This window comes from Eublepharis macularius, chromosome 3 (genome assembly GCF_028583425.1).
Source record: "Eublepharis macularius isolate TG4126 chromosome 3, MPM_Emac_v1.0, whole genome shotgun sequence".
In the NCBI taxonomy this organism is placed as follows: Eukaryota; Metazoa; Chordata; class Lepidosauria; order Squamata; family Eublepharidae; genus Eublepharis; species Eublepharis macularius.
The window spans coordinates 149274171-149293585 of record NC_072792.1 but is presented as its reverse complement, the minus strand read 5'-3'; the positions used below and the strand labels follow the sequence as shown (position 1 = coordinate 149293585).

The following is a 19415-nucleotide window of genomic DNA, read 5'->3' as shown; positions in this document are numbered from 1 at the left end:
TGGGCTGAAGAGCGTGAACTTCGCGACCTGCAGACGTCGCCTTTGACGAGGGAGAAGCGGCTCGAGTCCGCCGCGTGTCCCACAATTCTCACGTACACGCCCCTCTCCCGGGGCAGCCGAAGGCGAGCCGGGCTGGCGGCGAGCGCGCCCACCGTGGCCAAAGGCGGGCTGTTGGTCCGCTGCTGCAGTGCCGTGGGGCCGCCAGGCTGCGCTCTCGGGCCAGCTCGGAGCCCGGCTGCGTCCTCGGGCTGCCGGGGCTCCGGAGCGCCAGAGCCTCCCGGGGAGCGGGCGGTGCGAGCGGGCGGTCCCGGGACAGCAGCGGCGGCGGCGGCAGCTGCTGCAGCGGGAGGAGCCGGAGCGGCTCGCTGCTGCAGCGGGAGCCGCCCCGGCTCGGAGCTCCGCTTGGCCGGGCTGCGGAGCGCGCACCTGGCGCCCCTCGGAGTGGGGGGGGGGGCTTCGGCTGGACTTGGGCGGCCAGAGGCGGGCTGCCGCGGAAGCGCCGCCGGCCGAGGTGCCGCACCGCTCCTTTCCGCGCCCGGCATGACTTGCTGCAGGGGCTCCTCGGGCTGGGGGCTGTGGGTGGCCCCGCTGGCGGTGCTGCTGTCTGTGCGAGGTAAGGCGGGTCCGGCGGCGGGCGAGGCGTCCTCCTTCCCTTCCTCCCCACGCTGGATTCGAACTCCCAACTTTGGCGCCGGGGCGCGGCGAGGGTGGGCAGAGCAGCAGGCGCAGCCCCAGCCCAGGTGCTGGGCGCTGCTCCGAGAACCCGGCTTTTGCCGAGCCAAGCAAGTTGCTGGAAAGTCCCAGAGAGAGCGTTTAGTCTCGCCCCCTCCGCCGTAGAAATGTCGCCCCGGTTACTTTGCAGAATCGGCCGCCCGTTCTCCGTTTGCGCGCTCTGCAGAGGAGAAAATGGTGCAAGGAACGAGGCAAATGTAGACCGATCTCTCTGTTGGTTAAGAGTGGGGGGAAGGCTGGTCTGGTTCGGTGACCTTTAAGGAACGGTCGCTCGAGACGTGAGTGTGCTGTAGGGAAAGGCGTTATTCCCTCCTGTAATCTTTATAATGCAGGGGTGTAAAGGTTGGGGAGGTGTTCTTTCGAGCTGGTGTGGAAAGTGTGCATTTCCTTCCCTTATGGGCTCAGGGCTTGTGTCTCTATGTGTATTTTAATTAACATTTTAACATTTAAAAGAAACATTATTTTGACTGTCATCGCTTTGGAAAAATGGATTAATAACGTTTCATTTCCCTTGCTCATTCAGTGGTGTCATCTTAAAAAATGAAATGCTGTTTTCCCAAACAACTTTAACTTCAGAATGCTTATGCCTGTGAAAGAAATGGCGCATGCTTTGTTTCTAATGTTTCCTGGTTGACACTGCATTTCATTTGGCTTGGACCAACTTTATTTAGTTAAGTTCCTTTATTGGTCTGCACACAGCATCCTGTGACAGGCATGCAGAAAAGTTGACTGTAGAAGAACTTTATGCACTAGAAGGACAGCAGCACTAAAATACATATTTTAATAACCTTCTCCCCTTAAGATGTGTGTCTTGGGGGCAGCCTTGGTTTGTTACTTTATTGGGAGTGGGTTGAGGGCTTTGTTTTGTACTTTTATGGTTTGTTTTCATTTTACAAAGTCAAAAGTCTTCTTTGGCATATATGCATAAAAACACAATATAACTACTTCTGCGTGATCCTGGCTAAGCCCCAGTTACAGGTTTTAACATTAGCTTCCCTCTGGTGAAGAGGGCAGCCATCTCTGTGCCCTAAGGAGGTAGAAAAGGCCCAGTATATTTGGTCTTTTATAACTAACTGAATTGATAGAAGTTACAGATGTCAGAAATGTGTATTATTTATATTTCACTAAGCTGTGACAGCAGGATTGCTTACAAAGTACTAGCAACTTGTTTGTGTGGGGCAGAAAGAAGATGTTCGGTTTAGGGAGGAAATCCAGTTTCCATACACCAAGTGGAGTGTATCTGTGAAACTGGCAGGAATGAAGTGCAGATTGGGCTGCAAGTCAGCGCGCTTGGGAGTAAATCTCATTTTAATCAATGGGCCTGAATTCCAACTAGCAATTTTGTACAAGACCGGGTTGTAGTAATTTACCTTGGTTTAGTATACTGAAAACTGGGAAAGAGATGGAAGCTGTAGAATGATTATCAGTTCTATTTTTTTGCCCCTTTTTAATACGGATGGGATCAAAGGCAAGAGTTTGTCTTTTTAAGTTGGGCACTTTACACAAATGCAGGAGTCAGTTTTCTGTTGTGTGGCCTCAGTTACATGCAAATATTAATATCCATCATCTTTGCACTATCTGTGAAGTATGAAGAGACAGAGGGAAAAAGTTTGACAGCTTTGCAATAGTTTGAACTCTTATCAGTTTTCCTAGTCTTAATACAAAGGAAATACTCTATCCCTTCTTGTCTTCTTTTGCACATCTCACTACAGCTCTTTCTGTTTGAAAACTGTTGGGCAGTGTAGTTTAGGTTTTCCAGCAAAATAAAACAGAAGTCCAGGTGCACCTTAAAACTAACAACATGCGATAGAACTCCTACTGGAATAACTGTTGTTTGTCATTGTGGTACTGTTGGCCTTTTGTTTTGCTATAACTGACTTATATGGCTACTGTACTTGAATGTTCTGAAACAGCTTGAAATTCTAACCCAAGAGGCCTGTGATCTTCTGGTGTTGGCCTTGGAGGCCACAACTTGTAAGGCCCCTCTTAAGATTTGGATAGGCACAGTTTCTGTTCTGCCTCGTCTTTCAGCCTTCTGCGATCATAGAATTTCCCTTCCTCTGATGCGGACCCAGCGATCGTCTGGTTTTCTTCGCTAGAAAATACGGCTTATGCAGTGGTGGAAAATGCAATATACCTTGAGAGAAGACCAGAGGACTCTGTGTAGTCCAAATGTGTTTATACTGTGGAGTAAGGGGGGCTTTGTGAGTTAATAGTTTCCCTCATATTCTGGAGCACAACCTTCTTGCTGATTCTAGGAAGGAGAGTAGCCAAATCTGTTTTGTTTCTGAAGTAGACCGCTGAAGGGGAAGCACTCTTAAAGGCTGTGAGAAGCAAAACCAGTTTTCATCTTGGATGAGGAAGGCTCACTCAGTGTACCAGAACTGATAAATAGTTCAGACCGTATTCAGATGAGATGCACAGATATAGCAAGCTGCTTTCTGCTGAGGCAGACGATCGGTCTATCAAGGTCAGTATTGTCTACTTTGACTGGCAGCAGTTCTCCAGGATCCCAGAGTCTTTTGCATCACCTGCTGCCAAATTCTTTAAATTAGAGATGCCAGGGATTCAGCCCAGGCTCCTCTGCATACAAGCCTTTGGAGCCACGGCCCCTCCTCAGACGTCCCCTGGCAATGATTGGGGATTGTGTTTCCCAACGGGGCCTATTTGTGCCACCTATTTTTAACAGGAAGCAACATTTTCTCTTCATTTGTATCAAAGACTTCTCAACAGTTATTCATCACAGTGCAGCAAAACAGATTTATGCTTCCTTTTGTCTGTGTAAGCCACTCTCTCAATGCCTATATCAGTAGCAAAAATAATTACATGTTCTCAGCTTTTTTTTGTCCAAGATTTTCTAATTATAAACCACTGCATTCAGAATGACAGCGGGATCCGTATGCCAGATCTGGGCTTCTGATGCATCTGTAGTGTCCACGTTTGCTCTCCGTTTATGCAATGACACTTTGGACAAATGGGCCCAGTTGCTATCAGGAGTCAGGACAGGGTGCGATCTTGCTCTTAACAGACACTCGCACTGCATTAGTGTATGAGGGTGTTTTCTGTTCTCTTGCTTGCAAATGGGGAGGGTGAAAGGCATACATAAGCAAACTGCCATTCAAATACCCTCTCGAAATGATCTCCTTTTCAGAGCTAACTGAAGACAAATAAAATGTTCAAGAAATAGGAATACTGATCAGCAGCTCAGGATAATGAGGTTCACGCTGGTACACTTTGCATGGCTTATCCCAAATACTGGTCACAATATACCACAAGGCATTTTCCAGTCCCAGCTTGACATGAACAGCTAGCAGAGGACTTGTCTACTCTGAATTTAATATGGAGTTAAAAATGGTATGAGTCACAGCTGACCATCAGCACTGATGCTGAAAACATTTGTGAACTGGGTAGATACTATGGATTTGCTACATTTGGACAGCCCATGTTTCATCTTTTTGAAGAAGCAGGACAGATATTTTCCACCTTTAAGACAAAACACTACGGAGAAATTGAAGCCTTAGTTAACTTCTACATTTGACCTTCAGAGCTGTTGTGTGTTGGCTGACCTGATCTGTTGTCCCCCCCATGCCCCCCCCTGTTCCCTGGCAACAAAGATGATTTGCCTTGCGCCTAAAACCCTTCAATGTCTTTGGTGTTCAGATAGTCAAAAGTGCTGTGATTTGGAATGCTGCTCACAAGGTCTGTTGGAGGAGAGTTAAAATAGTTTGCATCCATAGAACACAACGGGAAGTAGAGGCACTCAGCAGTTCAGGTCTGCATTGGAACAAATAGATGGCATATTCTTGGCTGCATGGGCCAAGTCTTAACCACTAGAGAACATTTTACATCTGATGGCAAAATAAGCAGTATTCCCCATGGTACCCCTTAGGGGATATTTAGCTACTCATTTCTGGTGACTCATCAATTTAGCAGGATGCTACTATTATAGTTTTTAAAAATACAGTACGCAGTAGTGCTTGTAAACAATTTCTAGAAGAATTGCACACGCAACATATTTGTCGTTCTTGAGAGCAATAAGCTAGCTTTCCTATTTTTTTTTTTTTTTTTTAGAAAAAGCTTCTTCATGCTTTTGAATATCAGTAAAGTTGTTCCATGGGCATTGTTCCGTTGGCACAATTTTTATATAAATTGTAAAGCACTGAAAACGTTTGCTTGGGATGCTTCAGATTTCTGAGCAAGCCTGTCCGGCATTTGCCATCAGACTGTGAGCAGATCAGGGACAGGTTCATACAGCACTGAGCAACTCGAATGGCAGTTGAACATGTTAGCAGCTGACCGTTGGTCAAAAGTGGCGCCACAGCTGATCTGGCAATTGGCTGGGAATTGGGTTCTTGCCCTGCCCCTTCAGCAAAAATAGCTATGCAGTGTTGCAAAAGAGAGAGGATAAAGAGTTCGGTTCTTTCCCTCTCCTCCTACCTGTGTGATGTCAGAAGTTGTGATGTCTGCATTGCAAAAGGGGCAGGAGAAAGAGCTCATTTCTCTCCTTTTCTATGTAGCCCAAGCTGACGACTTGGAGTAGGGGGAAAGGAAATCAGATGGGCTTCTGATCACTACCACGAACCCCGGCTGTATTTGCTGCTTCGGACTTAGTTTGGGAGGTAGCACAGTTTGCAGGATGGAAGATCTGAAGAACCTGACTTCCAAAGGATCAGCTGGGAGTCAGTTCCTGATTCCTCCTTCCCTTTCAAAAAAGCAAAATCTTCACAATGGGAGATCAGAAGCCAGTTCCAAGTGGGTTCCTCATGAGATGGCTCTGTTGCAAGTAACCTGTTCCTGCAAATACATAGAAGAGGTGCCAAACAGCTTGTTGATTAATTGGTTGCTTTATCACCACTGGCAAACAGGAAGTGAGCTCAATTAACAGGTATTCCAACTGTTTTATAGATTTGTTGACCCTCTTGCTCAGGGAAATGAGTCCAGGGCGGTGAAGAGTTGGAGCAGGCATCACAATTTAAAAGCATTTTCCATTTCAGCTGTTCACAACCAAGACTTCTCATGTACTTTCTCTGTACGGAAAACTTAGTTGTCCCATTCTGTGCCAAAGCTTATTTGTTTTTCTGATATGCTGTCAAACACCATAAAGTTTGGGAGTGACTGCAGGCTAATAAACTGAAGCTTAATTCTGACAAGTCAGAAGTGCTAGTGGTGAGCAGAAAGTCTGACATGGGATTTAAGGTCTGACATGGGATTGCACTCCCCTTAAAGGAACAGCTCTGTAGTCTTTGGGTGCTCTTGGACCCAGGCCTATTGCTGGATAAGGAGGTAGCAGCTGTGGCCAGGAGTGCCTTTTACTAGCTTTGAGAGGGTAGCCAACTGGGGCCTTTCCTGAACAGAAAAGACCTGGACACTGTGGTTGATCTCTTAGCTGCCTTGATGGTCCTGATGAGGGCAGAAAAGAAGGGTATAATTTTGACAATATCATAAACTCCTTCTCCTCATGTGCCCCAGGCACAGGACACACTGCCTAGCTAGGCAGAATGGTTCCCGATCCAGCTGGAGTTGGAAAATTACTGGAATGTGAGTCATGAGGCAAGACTGGGTAGCTGCTGCACACCCCAGAGATGTGCAAAGACTTAAGACAAAAGAGGTCTTCCAGGCGTTCCTGAGTTAATGTCATCCATACCTTTCTGTACTTCTCCTTTCCACCTCCTGAATCAGAGTTATGCAGGGACCTGATAACTCTTTTCTTCTGCTAATCATGGGTCCTCAATCACCTTTTTTTTACCTGTAGTTCCACCTAGATATGCTCAATCAAGCCTCTCTCAATTTGCTCTCTCTCCTCTGGAGACAGCCATTAAGCTATTGTTCTTGGGGGGGGAGGATGTGATCCTGCCTGGGCTGCCCTCTGCTATAACTGTGTGTGTGACATGAGATCCTATACACATCTTCAGATGTGTGTCTGAGCCTTCTCTTTTTTGCCACAAAATGCTGATTGCTCAGCTGCTACTCTCTATGGACATCATCGATCTCCTAGACAGTAAATAATGCTCAACCCTGAATGTCTCTCCCTCTTCCTCCCTATTTCTTTGTTAGCTTTGTGTGTGTGCTGTATATTTTTCATGTGTTTGCTTTTTATTGCCCTTCTAATAAAAACCATTCCTCTTGAACACCCATCTGTTTATTAGAGAGTCCTCTAAAGGAATGATCCTGGTATACATTGGTGGAGATCCTGCTAGATACCGTCTCTTGCTGTGTCGCCTTGTATGGTAATTCCCCCAACTTGTTACCTATTTGGGTAACATTAAATGGTACAGCACATGGGCACCATCCTGCACCCCTAAGTACCATGAGTTGACACACAAGCCTTAGAGCGCAGTTGTAAGGAAAACTTCCCCAGAGAAACTCTTGCACTGTGGATAAGTGTGAGTGTAGTTCTGTGTACATGATGCTCTAGGAGCAACTATCGGGGTAGGAATCTTTCCCCCTTTTTGCCTCTTTGTCATTCTGCTGCACCTACTGGCGCATGCATCCGTAACTGGCTGTGAGGTTTGGTAGAAAGCAAGGGAGTGGCATGTGTTTTTCCCTCTGGGAGTTCTTCCCTACTTTGGACCATTCCCCATGGCAGCCATTCACAAAATGCTCAGAGATTTTTAAGTCAAGCGTTCTTCTGTGATGGAGGCAGTTACTTCTAAATAAATGATTTCTGCAGAAGGAATATAATAGCACTTGTGCTTTTCTGAAATACTTCCTGCTCCAAGTAGGCAGAGGAAAAACAGGATCAGCTCTGTTTTAAAGAAGAGATACTGTTTGCTTGCAGTTAACAAAGAAAAAAGAAGAGTTTGGCATGTGCAAAGACATAAGGACCTTGTATCTTATCTATGGCTGTGCCTTCCCAGGATAAGCAATGATGCTTTGCTAGCCAGTTAGCTAATGAGGAATGTCTTGAAGCTCCCCCCTTTTGGATTTTATCCCCAAGACTCAAGAAGCAATATGAAGGAACACATTGGTGGGCAGAATGGCACTGATGTGACCATGTTGGAGATTGCTGAATTATCCTTATTCTAACAGGGTGTGTCTTTAGGATTATGCTGAAAATATCACTGTGCAGAGCGGAGGAAGGTCAATGGGTGCATAAAATAAGCTGTGTTTTGACTTGGAGCTCGTACTCATACGAGTGCATAGTCACGCTTCTTTGAAAGCACATATGTGCATGTCATCTTGCAATTAGAGCAGAGAGAACATTTCTAGCTACACAGCAAGAATAAAGAGTCCATTCTGATAATCTGATTTCTTTATGTATCAGAGGAGTTCAGTAGGTGATGTCAGAGACAAATGTTAGTCTATACTTAGAATAATAGTTTGCCCTCTTGAGGCTACATAACAGAGATGGAAAGACTAGAAGATAATTTGTAGTTTGAAATCCCAACCTGCTGGGCATGGGTGGCAGCTTAGATATGCTTTTAAATGTTTTCTATTAGATGTGTTCATAAGAAATGGAAAGCCTTTCTGATAGAGAACAGTTCTGCATTAATATGAGAAATACTGTGTTAGAGATTTAATCTGATTCAGTGTTTTTGGTCATGGATGGTAAGCGTTCTGTGTGATCTGCTTGCCGTTATATTGTTAGGGTTCCTGGTGGGCTAAGGGATCTCCTGCCCACAGCTCTCATTTTCTGCTGTTGCTCTGATGAATGGTAGGAGGATTTTTTTTAAAAAATTACCAAATACACAGTAGAGTTACATCACTTCAGGGTTTTCTCTGGAAATGATGTAACACCATTGCGTCAATTGGACCCCCCCCCCTTCTGATTCCTGCCAGTTGTCAGTTGCTGAATACACAAATTGATAAGGCCTGTAATTGTTACCATTCTAGGAATTTTTCCATAAAGTATTTGGTTAAGAGCACCAGAAATTGTTAGTATTGAGAGGGGCCAAAGCCCAAGTGAGGATCTAAACTATGAGCAAAGGCTAGACGTTAAGTACATTTGGTTTGGTTGTTTTTAAAGCAGTCTGCTCCACTTACAACAACAGCAACTCTTACAATATATATCATCAACAACAACACTCTAAATACAAGAAGAGAGCAATCTGCCCCCCCAACAGCAATTCTTAAAATATGTAATATAGCTCTTTAAACATTAGACCAAAGCAAAAAAAACAATCTGTCCCCCCACAACAACAGCAACCAGTATTATACAACCATCATAAAAAACACCTCCCACTACAGCAAAAGCAATTAAATAAAGTTTAAATGGAAAGAAAAGGCTTGCCTCTTTCCCTTACCCTACCACTCCCCAACCCGTCATCAGGCCACTCCACCACCCAAGAAAGGGGAAAAAACTGATGATTCTCAAACCAAGCAGAATTTCCTCAGGTGGTCCTTGTGTAGGCAACAGTTCCTTAGGTCATCCTCCAGGCAGGCAGCAGTAATCCAAAGCTCAGATCCAAAGGCAGTGGTCAATCCAAAAAGGCAAACTCCCAGAGCAGATAGAAGCTAAGAGCACTAACAGCACCCTCTCTAGAAATCTCACTTTAAAGTTGAGTCTGTTGTGAACCAGACCTGCTTTTATATACTTGCAGAAATTTGAAAAAGGCCCTCCCATCAAAGAATCCCTGTGATTGGTTGGACAGCTAGAGCTCCTCCAACACTGATCACTCACTCCCCTCCCTCTCCCCCTTGCTGCCTGGGGAAGAAGGCCTGGGAAAAAACAAGAAGAGAGAAGCCAACAGAATTAAAAATTGCCAACACCGTCTTCCCTAGATAAACCCGAGTAATTCAGGTATATTTGGAAATCTGGTAAACCTGAATATATCCAGATTTATCTGGGTATGCCAAATATATGCCAGATAGTTCTCAAGCCAAATATTTGATTATATATTTGGCTTGGGAATACTGATTCACACTCCTCAAGTAAGGATTCAAAGCTGGGACTCCCAGATCCTAGTTGACTTTCCAACCACTTCTTTGATTTCCCCTTCATCATTTGCTCTGAAAAGCTGCTACTTTTTTCGGAGCGGCCCCTTGGGACTATTTGTGCACTTGTCCAATGACCAACCATGTTGTCTGTCTCTCAGACAAATGAAAATCATGTTTATCATGTGGTATTCCACCAAACAGAAGCATGTTCAATCCTGACCTCTTTTAGGAGAATAATTTAGAAATATATTTAGAAAAAATATTATTAATAACAACAACATTCGATTTATATACCGCCCTTTGGGACAACTTAATGCCCACTCAGAGCAATTTACAAAGTATGTTATTATTATCCCCACAACAAAACACTCTGTGAGGTGGGTGGGGCTGAGAGAGCACCTAGAAGCTGTGACTGACCCAAGGTCACCCAGATGGCTTCAAGTGGAGGAGTGAGGAATCAAACCCAGTTCTCCAGATTAGAGTCCCACACTCTTAACCACTACACCAAACTGGCTGTTTATTTATTAAAAGTCATTCTATAAAACACATTCCAAAATTCTTACATAGAAACACAAATAACAGAATAACAATTCAAACCATATGAAAATAAAAATATGTCAGATTTGTACTATATGCGATGAATATAAACTATGTAATAGTACTAACAGTTACAAACTACTAAATAGACCTCCTTAAAGGTGAGGACCCAGTCCCACTGGTGGGTTATTAGAATGTGGACACTGTATGGTGGTCCATGCCATCTTTTTAGAATTTTGTTTTAATGAGACGTGTACCTTTCTCAAAGTATTTCTGTTTCCCTGTGGTATACCCCTAAACGTGCAATGCAGTGTAGCTTTGTGTTTGGAATCTCTCCCTACAGAGGTGCCTGGCCACCATGAGTAAAGTGTAATCAAGGTATCAGTGATAGTCTGTGAGCTGAATCCTAGTGTCCCCTGCCTCAGTTTTGTGTCAGGTCCAAACTGAGTTAGTTAAATAATTTCTTCTTCCGCTTTTAAAAATGTTTTTATTGTAATTTTCTTTTCTGTGACACAAATAAAATATGTATGTGTGTAAAAGTGCTGACATGATGCAACCATAGGGTTTTCAGGCCGGAGACGAACAGAGGTGGTTTGCTGTTGACTGCCTCTGCGTAGCAACCCTGGACTTCTTTGATGGTTTTCCAGCCAAGTACTAACCAGAGCTTATCCTGCTTAGCATCTGAAATCTGACAAGATTGGGCTAGCCAGGGCCATCCAGGTCAGGGCAAGAATAACATAAATCATTTTAAAATAATGAATGGAAGAGAAGAGAAGGCATTACACACCTTAAATATATAAACTGGGACAAAAGACTGTCTTACTTCAGTTTCCTCTTCAGAGACTTTTGTTGCTCTATATGTGTGTGGAAACAGTTGCTTAGAGATAACGACAACATTTTCATTGATAAAGGTAGTTCAGGATTTTTGTTCTTCTGTTCTGCAGCAGTTTACCTGCTCTTTTAAATTGACCATGGCACAGATACTTTATACATGCAGCCCGTAATCAGGCCAAGGTCTTGTCTTCTGTGACTGGCAAACAAGAAAGTGTACAGGTGTACTTTCGCATGCTTTGATTTACCTTCTGCAATATTTCAATGGGATTGTATAGGAAAGGAAAGTTAAACATGTAGCCAAATCTTTGCACTATCCAGTTTCTTGATTTTTTTTTAATTTGTCATCCCTTACAATTCCTTGGCATTTGATCCTAATCTGCCTTCAGATTGCATGGATTTCTTTAGTTTCCTTAAACCCTTGGTCAGCTTTGGGTGACTTGGGTTGCACTCTTGTAAACCCATTCCCTTCAGTGGCCTTAGAATGATCTCTCTCTGCTTAGGACTACTCTGTTAGTCAACATTTCCCAAAAGGGTACAGCGTGGAATTACCATTTCTTTCACAGACATGAGCATTCTGAAGTTAAAGTTGTTTGGTATTAAGTCGTTTGACCTATTATGTTCTAGGGCAAGCAGTATCTCCACTGCTATGCTTTAGAGCAAGATTCGAATCCAGTAGCACCTTAAAGGCCAACTAGTTTTCCAGGGTATGAGCTTCCGAGGGTCAGAGCTCCCTTAGGATGCTATCAGACCTGAATCTTGCTCCTCTACTACAGCCCAACACAGCTAAGCGCCTGATGGTATGGCTTTTATATGTGATGGCTTAGGAGGAGGGGCTGCTGAATATAGGGTCGTCCGGTCACCCCTGCTGACTTACCCGGGTGTGCCAGAGATGTAATGATGTCACTTGTGGTAGTGACATCAGGATGCCACTGCCACATTGGAACTTCTCTAGTATTTAGGCACCCAACAACATATTGTCATTTCTGGGCACATAGGAAGTGATGTTGTCTCATCACTGGCAACGTCGCAATGTCACATGGAAGGGCCCTGCGGTGACTGGTAAGTCCTCCCATTTCTTTCCCTGCCAGTCAGCTGAGGGGTGGGGTGGGGCACAGTCTGGGGATGGAGGATCCCTTACCCCCCAGAAGGTGGCTGGCAACTCTGGTTGGACAACATGCCTCTTAAAATGGCAAAGTCAACTTTTGCTGAATGGCAGTATTTACAACTACAACATCGATTGGTATACAAATATGGCTGTGCAGTACAGCCATATTTGTATACCAGTGGATCCACTTTTGTATTTGTATACTAGTAGACACACAGATTCCGTCTCCTCCACTTTTAGAAACCCTTATTGGATCTATGCAAAAATCAAAACCCACAATATTTGTTTATCAATGTTTGATGTTGGTAAATATGACATGCAGAGTCTTAGGAACGAATGGAATAAAGAGTCAGATTGCCCAGTTTTGCAAAGCAGTGGAATAAAGCCTTAAATGCTATGCCTGTTTCTTCTATGGATCTTAAGCTGCAGCAAAAGGAATGTTCAGGGTATATTGGACACCACAGCACCCTTTTAGTAAAAGGACTAAGTACAGTGTCTGACTGCTGGTGCTGTAGCTTATAGGACATGTCTCTATCTTAAGCATATGCTTTGGGCTGGTCCAGTTTTTCAGTCTTTTGGGGAAGAAGTTAATACTCATATTAATTAGAATGCTTATTGATTTTTGAGGATGTTTGTGTACTTTTAAACTACTACCTGGAACCTGGTCAATGAAAATAGAACCTCCATGCCCTTTCTGTTACTAAAAGACTTACGTTACAAGCTTGTAGAGAAAAATGCCCACTTCCCATTATTCAATGGATGGAGGACCTTACAACTTTATGTTCAAACGTATGGCATCTAGATATCAACTGCAAATGCAGTTATTTTTACATATTTGGAAACCTTTTATAGAAGCTCATATGTAGATTTCTCACGATTGTCGTATTTTTATTTCTATTGTGTATGAGGCTTATTTTTTATTTATGTCCCTCTTCTTTCTAAATAAAATTAATATTAAAAATGGAAATGTGATGTCCATAGGTCCATGTGATGGCGTCATTCTGTCTTCTGTACAGTTAAGTTGCTTCTAGTGCTCTTTGGCTCACTTGGTACAGCTCCAACTATGAGATGGATCTTGGTTTGCATGCAAAATGCTATCAAGTTGCAGCTGTCTTATGGCAACCCCATAAGGGTTTCAGAGCAAGAGATGAACAAAGGGGTTTCACCCTGGACTTCCTATCCAAGTACTAAGCAGGACCAACCTTGCATAGCTTCTGAAAGCTCATGAGATTGGGCTAGCCTGTGCCATCCAGGTCAGGGCATGGATCTTGGAGCTGTTAGTTTTTCAAGAAGTTCACTGTGTGGAGCACTTCAAGTCAGCCTCTTAAAATTCAAGACTACCTCTTTAAAGAAGACATCAGGCAACGTTAGTAAGGAGCAATCTTAAATAGAAGTATTGGCATTTTATTTTATGATCCTGTTGCTTTCTGCATTTTACAGATCAATAAAATAAAATTAACCTGCCCAGTCCTAATACAGAAAACATTTGTATTTCTCTTCCCATTGCCATATTCAGTTTTTTTTAAAAAAAATGTGCTGAATATGTAATATTCAACAATCCACTTCTGTCATGGCACTTCTCTGAAGGAACTATTATTTTTATATTGGTGTCAGCACAGTCTCCTTGCTAGGTTTGTCTAAGATGCTTTGGCTGTCCTCTTTATTTGGAAGCAAATGTCTCTGAAATCTAAGAGAGCCTCTTGTAAATCAGTGCATTTAGGATCACTGGTGAGAGGCAGTATTGTGGATTGGTTAGAGTATTGGATTAGGATCTTGGAGACCTAGATTTGAATCTCACAGGGTTGTTGTGAGGATAAAATGAAAGACAGAATTATGTAAGCTTCTTTGGGTCTCCATCCATTGAGGGAAGAGGTAGGATATTAATGAAGTAAATAAGATCATGACACTGGCATCTTGTACACTTCCATGGCTTGGTCAGTAACTTCACTTCCTAGATCAACAGTCTTTCTGATTCCTCTCGTCTAGTGTCTCCACTTGCATGAATTATTAACTCTCCAGGCTACTGCTATGGTACAAGGGTGTGTGATTTGGTATTCAGTATACTGAATATATACCAAATAATTACTGATTTGCTATTATCTGGATATACCAAATAACACTAGAGAATCCTGAATAAAATCAGGATACCAACTAAATCAGTACATTTGGATTTATCCTGAAAATACAGCTTTTTAAACCTGACTGGCTGCTCTTGCAAACTCTTTTCTCCCTCACAACTTTCCAAAGCTTTCCTGGGCTTTTTTTCCCCCAGAGGAGGGAAGAGTGAGGCAGGAGGGGAGGGGGAGTGAGTGAATGAGCCCCTTTGCATGCTTTCCAGACTTGTCTGGTAATGGTATGATGTTCATTGTTGGTTCTGTTGGGTTTTTGATATTGGTTATGTTGGGATTCTGTGGTTTGGGGTGGCTCTGTGGTGCTTGCATTGGCTTGGGGTTCTGCTTGCTTAGACCCTCAAGGAATAGGGCATTCCAAAGGTGAAGTGCCATCACAGAAAATGCCCTGTCTCTAGTTGCCACCTGCCTTACATCTGAAGGCAGGGGTGCAGAGTGCAAGGCTTAAAGAGGCAGATCTTAACTGATGGGCTGTATAACATGGGAGGAGACAGTCTTTCAGGTACCCTGCCTCCAGGCTGTTCAGGACTTTAAAGTAACCCAACCAGGTTACTCTTGAACGGGGAGCATGCATGTCACACCTATTCCGCAGTCACTCTATTGGTTACTGAACAGTTACGGGTGCAATTCAAGGTACTGGTTATCACCTACATACCTGCAAGACTACATTTCCTGCTATAGAATCATTGAATCATAGGGTTGGAAGGGTCCTCTTGGATCATCTAGTCCACCCCTCCCTCATCTGAGCAAAGCCTTCTGAAGGTTCAGCCTGAAAGTTCGTAAGATTGGCAGCTGCCAGTTCACATGCTTTCTCTGTGGTGGCTCTACAGTTGCCAACTGATGGTTTTCACCTGATGGTTCTCACCTGATGGGAAATGAGAGGGCAACCCTAGGTGGCTCCCACCTTGTGGAATGGCTTGCCTGAGGAGGTCAGGAAGGCCCCACCCTTGCCATTTTTGTTCAGGAGAGCGTTTTTATAAAGGAGCAGCTGGAGTGTACCTTTCTAATGGAATAAGTTTGTAGTTAACTGGAGATATTGTCTTGCTTTTACTGCATTGTCTTCTACCTTTGTAATTCCACTGTCTGCATTGTTTATAGCATACTTTGTTTTAGGCAGTTTGTTTTCATTGTTTTCTAATTCTGTAGTCCTAGTCCTATTACGTTGCTCATTGATTGTTTTCTCAAACTGATGGCATTATTTTATATTCCGTAATCCCCCTTGAGTCTTGGTTAGAAAGCATATTATAAATAAAGTTCCCGAGGCACATGGCTGTACATCCTCTAACCAAGTCTGTGTGTGTGTGTGTGTTTTGGTGTGGAGGTGTTGTGTTGCTATTGAATCCCTATCTTTATACTCGAGTTTAAAGACACACACAGTTGTTCATATTTTGAGAATTTCTTACACACATGTTCACAAAATCTGAAAATTCATTTCAGTCGTGCTTGAAATCATAAAGAATTGCAAGGCTGAGTTGCAGCTCTGCACTCGTAAGTGTTCTGAGCAGCAAAGTTTTTAATGCTAGTTTGTCCATGTAATTTATTTTTGAATGCTTTTAAACCATCGCTTTAATTACCATTTCAGGCAATTTATGTCTTAACCAAATAGAGCTTAATGAACTGGAAGTCCCAGCTACCTTTAAAAGTACAGTTACAGCATTTGCTAGTATTCAGTACTGCTGTTTAGCATCTGATATAATGGCAGATATATATCTAAAAACTTCATGTTTGCAGTCCCTCAAAATTGTGCAAGCAGCGGCATCCTGCTGTGGTGGCTGTGTGTGCGCACGCTGCTGTACTGATTAAAACTGTAAAAACATATGCTGGAGCTTAATTTTATTTTATACATCAAGAGCAGTTTTCACAGCAGCCCTATGGTGCAGTGGTGCATTCCTCTGAACATCTGAGTAAATCTTTGCAAGATGCAGTCTCAGGTCATCAGTTGATTCCACCCCTTCCTCTCTCTGACATCATCTTCTGGCACTTTTTGATTAACTGAAGGAAGAAATTGGTCTGGTTTGTAACATTCTCCTTGGAGCCCTGTGCACTGAGACAAACACAGGAAAATAATTTTGCTTGCATGAATTGCTCCTGTTCTTAGTGAATTGCATCTTTTCTTCCCTAACTTTCATGGAGTATGAAATATCAGTGACTGCATTATTGATTTTCTATTTCCAATCAGCTAAAAAAAATGTTTTTTTTAAAACTGATTTGGTGATCTTCAAACTGTTTACATTAGAATACCAAACTAAAGAGAATATATCAGAATAAATTGCTATAGGGCTAGCATGTTTGCTTTTTGTTCTTCAGTGCAAAGAATTTACAGGGTGGGGGGAGAGAATTTTCAGCTCAGATGTATTACCCAGTGACCATTTTTGGAGGATCTTTGCTTGTTTGAATAGCAATTAATATATTTCATTCTCATTGGTCCATGTGACAAGCATGTAGGAAATTTGTATTTCTTTTCCTCCCAGATGGGGACCCAGTGAGGCTTCCAATATCATTCTCCCTGCATTTTGTCCTCACAACAATCTGGTGAGGCTGAGAGTGTGTGACTGCTTCAAGGTCACCTGGCTAATCCCGCGGTAGAGTGGTGATTCTGACCTGGGTCTCCCAGTTACTAATCTGACACTTGAAACAGTGCGCGCGCACAGAATCATATTAAACTTGTAACTATTAATTGTCATTGGATAAAGTGGTACTTTTAAGTGAGGCTATCTTGAGCAAATGGGCATATGTGATATGCATGTGCACATGGCACATGGCATTAGATTCAGTTCATTGTAGTGGAACATCTCCGTTACGATTGCTGAAGATCATAGAACAGTGATCTCCAACCTTGTTCTCAAAAGTCTGCAAGGTCAACATGTAGTGGACAGCACAATGATAAAACAGCTGCCCTGGGTGATGGGACTAATCACAGCGTATTTGTAATGGAGGACTGGGGGCAAATCAAAATGTTGGGAGGTTCCAAGACCCAAGGTTGATGCCTCCTGGACTCTGCTGAAGCTCTTGCTCCAGCTAGGTGGAGAACAGCTCAGGTTGGCTCTTTGCTTTGAGGAAGAGATGCTTTTGGGAAGAAGCAAGCGGGCAGCAGAAATCACATGTGCAGCCATAGGATTGCAAACCTCCGTGTGGTGCCTGGAGGGCTCCCAGAATTACAACTGATCTCCAGACTACAAAATCAATTCACTTTCAGAAGGGCTGCTTTTGAGGGTGGAGTTTATGGCATTATATCCATTCACACTCTCTCCAGGCTCCACCCATAAACCTCCAGGAATTTTCCAACCCAGAGGTGGCAACCCTAAGTGGGCATCATGGTGGCTTCAGGTACCACATAGGCAGTTACTATCATAATCTAGCACTCCCTTACAATGCTGAGCAGAGTTACATCATTCTAAGCCCATTGACTTTATGACATGGTTACTATCACTTGTTATACATCTAATACTGAATTGGGTGAATTCCCTCCCCCCTACAAAATTCACCAGCAATCTGTAGCACATGGAAGGAGGGGCTTTTCTTTTGTAGCTTTGCTGCTGAAAATTGCCTTCCCCAGCTTTCCCTTTCCATGTGAAAAATGATAAAAGTAACATAGGTGTACATTCCCCCCCCCCCAGGTGTGTGAAGCACTTTTCAGTGAAAAAGCCTCCAAAAGTGAAATGGTTATGCTTCAGCTCAGTTGTTGCAAGTCTTCTGCTTCAGACTACAGTCTCTGTGGCTGAAGTGTGTGTGTGTGTGTGTGTGTGTTCAAAATCCTCTCTGGTAAAACCCATACATAACTTAGCATCTTGTGTACTTTGGCCATCACAATCTGAGTTCTGAGTCCTCGGGACTGTGAAATGCAATGAATTACAACCACAAAACTATCTCCATGTCTTAGTTTAAATCCCATTGATTTCAGTAGGTGAGTTCAGCCTATGCTTAACCCTTTCCTCATTGAAATTGATGGGTGTTTAGGCAGCTTAATTTGGGCTGTAACTTGCCTCTTATTTGCAGAGATATATGGTGTTGAACACCAGCTCCTGCAACATTGGGCTGCAGGTATGCTTTACTGTGTTTTAAAGATCCTTCTGGATGAAAAATTCTATAGAGATGTAATAGTGTGTGACTTTGCTTGGTCCACTGCTGAAGTCTGCTCAGACAGTCCAGTTGGTACAGGATGCTGCGGCTCAGGTGCTACCAAGAGCTGAGTGGTGTATGCATATTACACCCATTCTGCCATTACTCCCTTGGTTATCTATCAGTGACCTGGTCCAATTTAGGGTCCTCCTGAGTATCTCCTACAAAGCCATGGCCTTTGGGACCCTCATATCAACATGACAATCTGTCCTACTCTATTCTGCTATGACAATTTGGTTTATCTGAGCAAAGGTTTCTGAAGGTGCTACTCTGAAAATGGGCAAGATAGTCTACTTCCCATACATGATCATTCTCTGTTGTGGATCCCAGTTTGTAGAATTACCTGCCTGAGGAGCTCACACACTTATTTTGTTCTACGGACTATGTAAAACAGAATTGTTCAAGAGGGCTTTTTAAAACAACAACAACAACAAAGGAACATGTCAGTAGTTATTCCATTTGTTGTATGCATTACTACGTTGTCCTCTGCTTTTATGTTTTCCATTTTCTACATTTATGCATGATAGCTCATGTCTGATTGTTTGCAATATTTTCTGATTTTTGAAATTACACTCCTATTGCATCAAATGTGTCATGCAACTTTATTGCATCGTTTTACATTGTGTAATCAAATCAAGCCGGAATTCTCCTTAGAAGTTAAAATGACAAGACTAAAGCTGTCGTATTTTGGTCACATCATGAGAAGACAAGATTCTCTGGAAAAGTCAATAATGCTAGTAAAAGTGGAAGGCAGCAGGAAAAGAGGAAGACCTAAAACGAGGTGGCTTGACTCAATAAAAGAAGCCACATCCTCCAGTTTGCAGGATCTGAGTAGGTCTGTTAGAGAGAGAACATTTTTGAGGTCTTTCATTCATAGGATAGGTCGGAAATGACTTGACAGCGCACAACACACACAATCTGCCCATAAGTCTCAGTAAGAAAGGCGAGCTATATATAAAGCAAATAAAATAAAATTGTGCAATTATTCTAACTAAGCTGCTTGTAAGAGGGAAGGGGAGGAGTGCAGTTGGTATGTACATATGCCTTGTTTGAGGTATAGATAATAATGCTTATCCAAGGAA

General features: G+C 43.1%; 1 protein-coding gene across 1 annotated transcript in view; it reads left to right on the top strand.

The window, feature by feature from the left end:
- Positions 1-546: 546 nt before the first annotated feature.
- IGSF11 (immunoglobulin superfamily member 11) overlaps positions 547-19415 on the top strand; it is a 249559-nt gene continuing 230690 nt past the window's right edge. Inside the window, 1 exon segment of the mRNA XM_054974310.1 lies at positions 547-613. The gene's annotated coding sequence lies outside the window, so the exon portion shown is untranslated.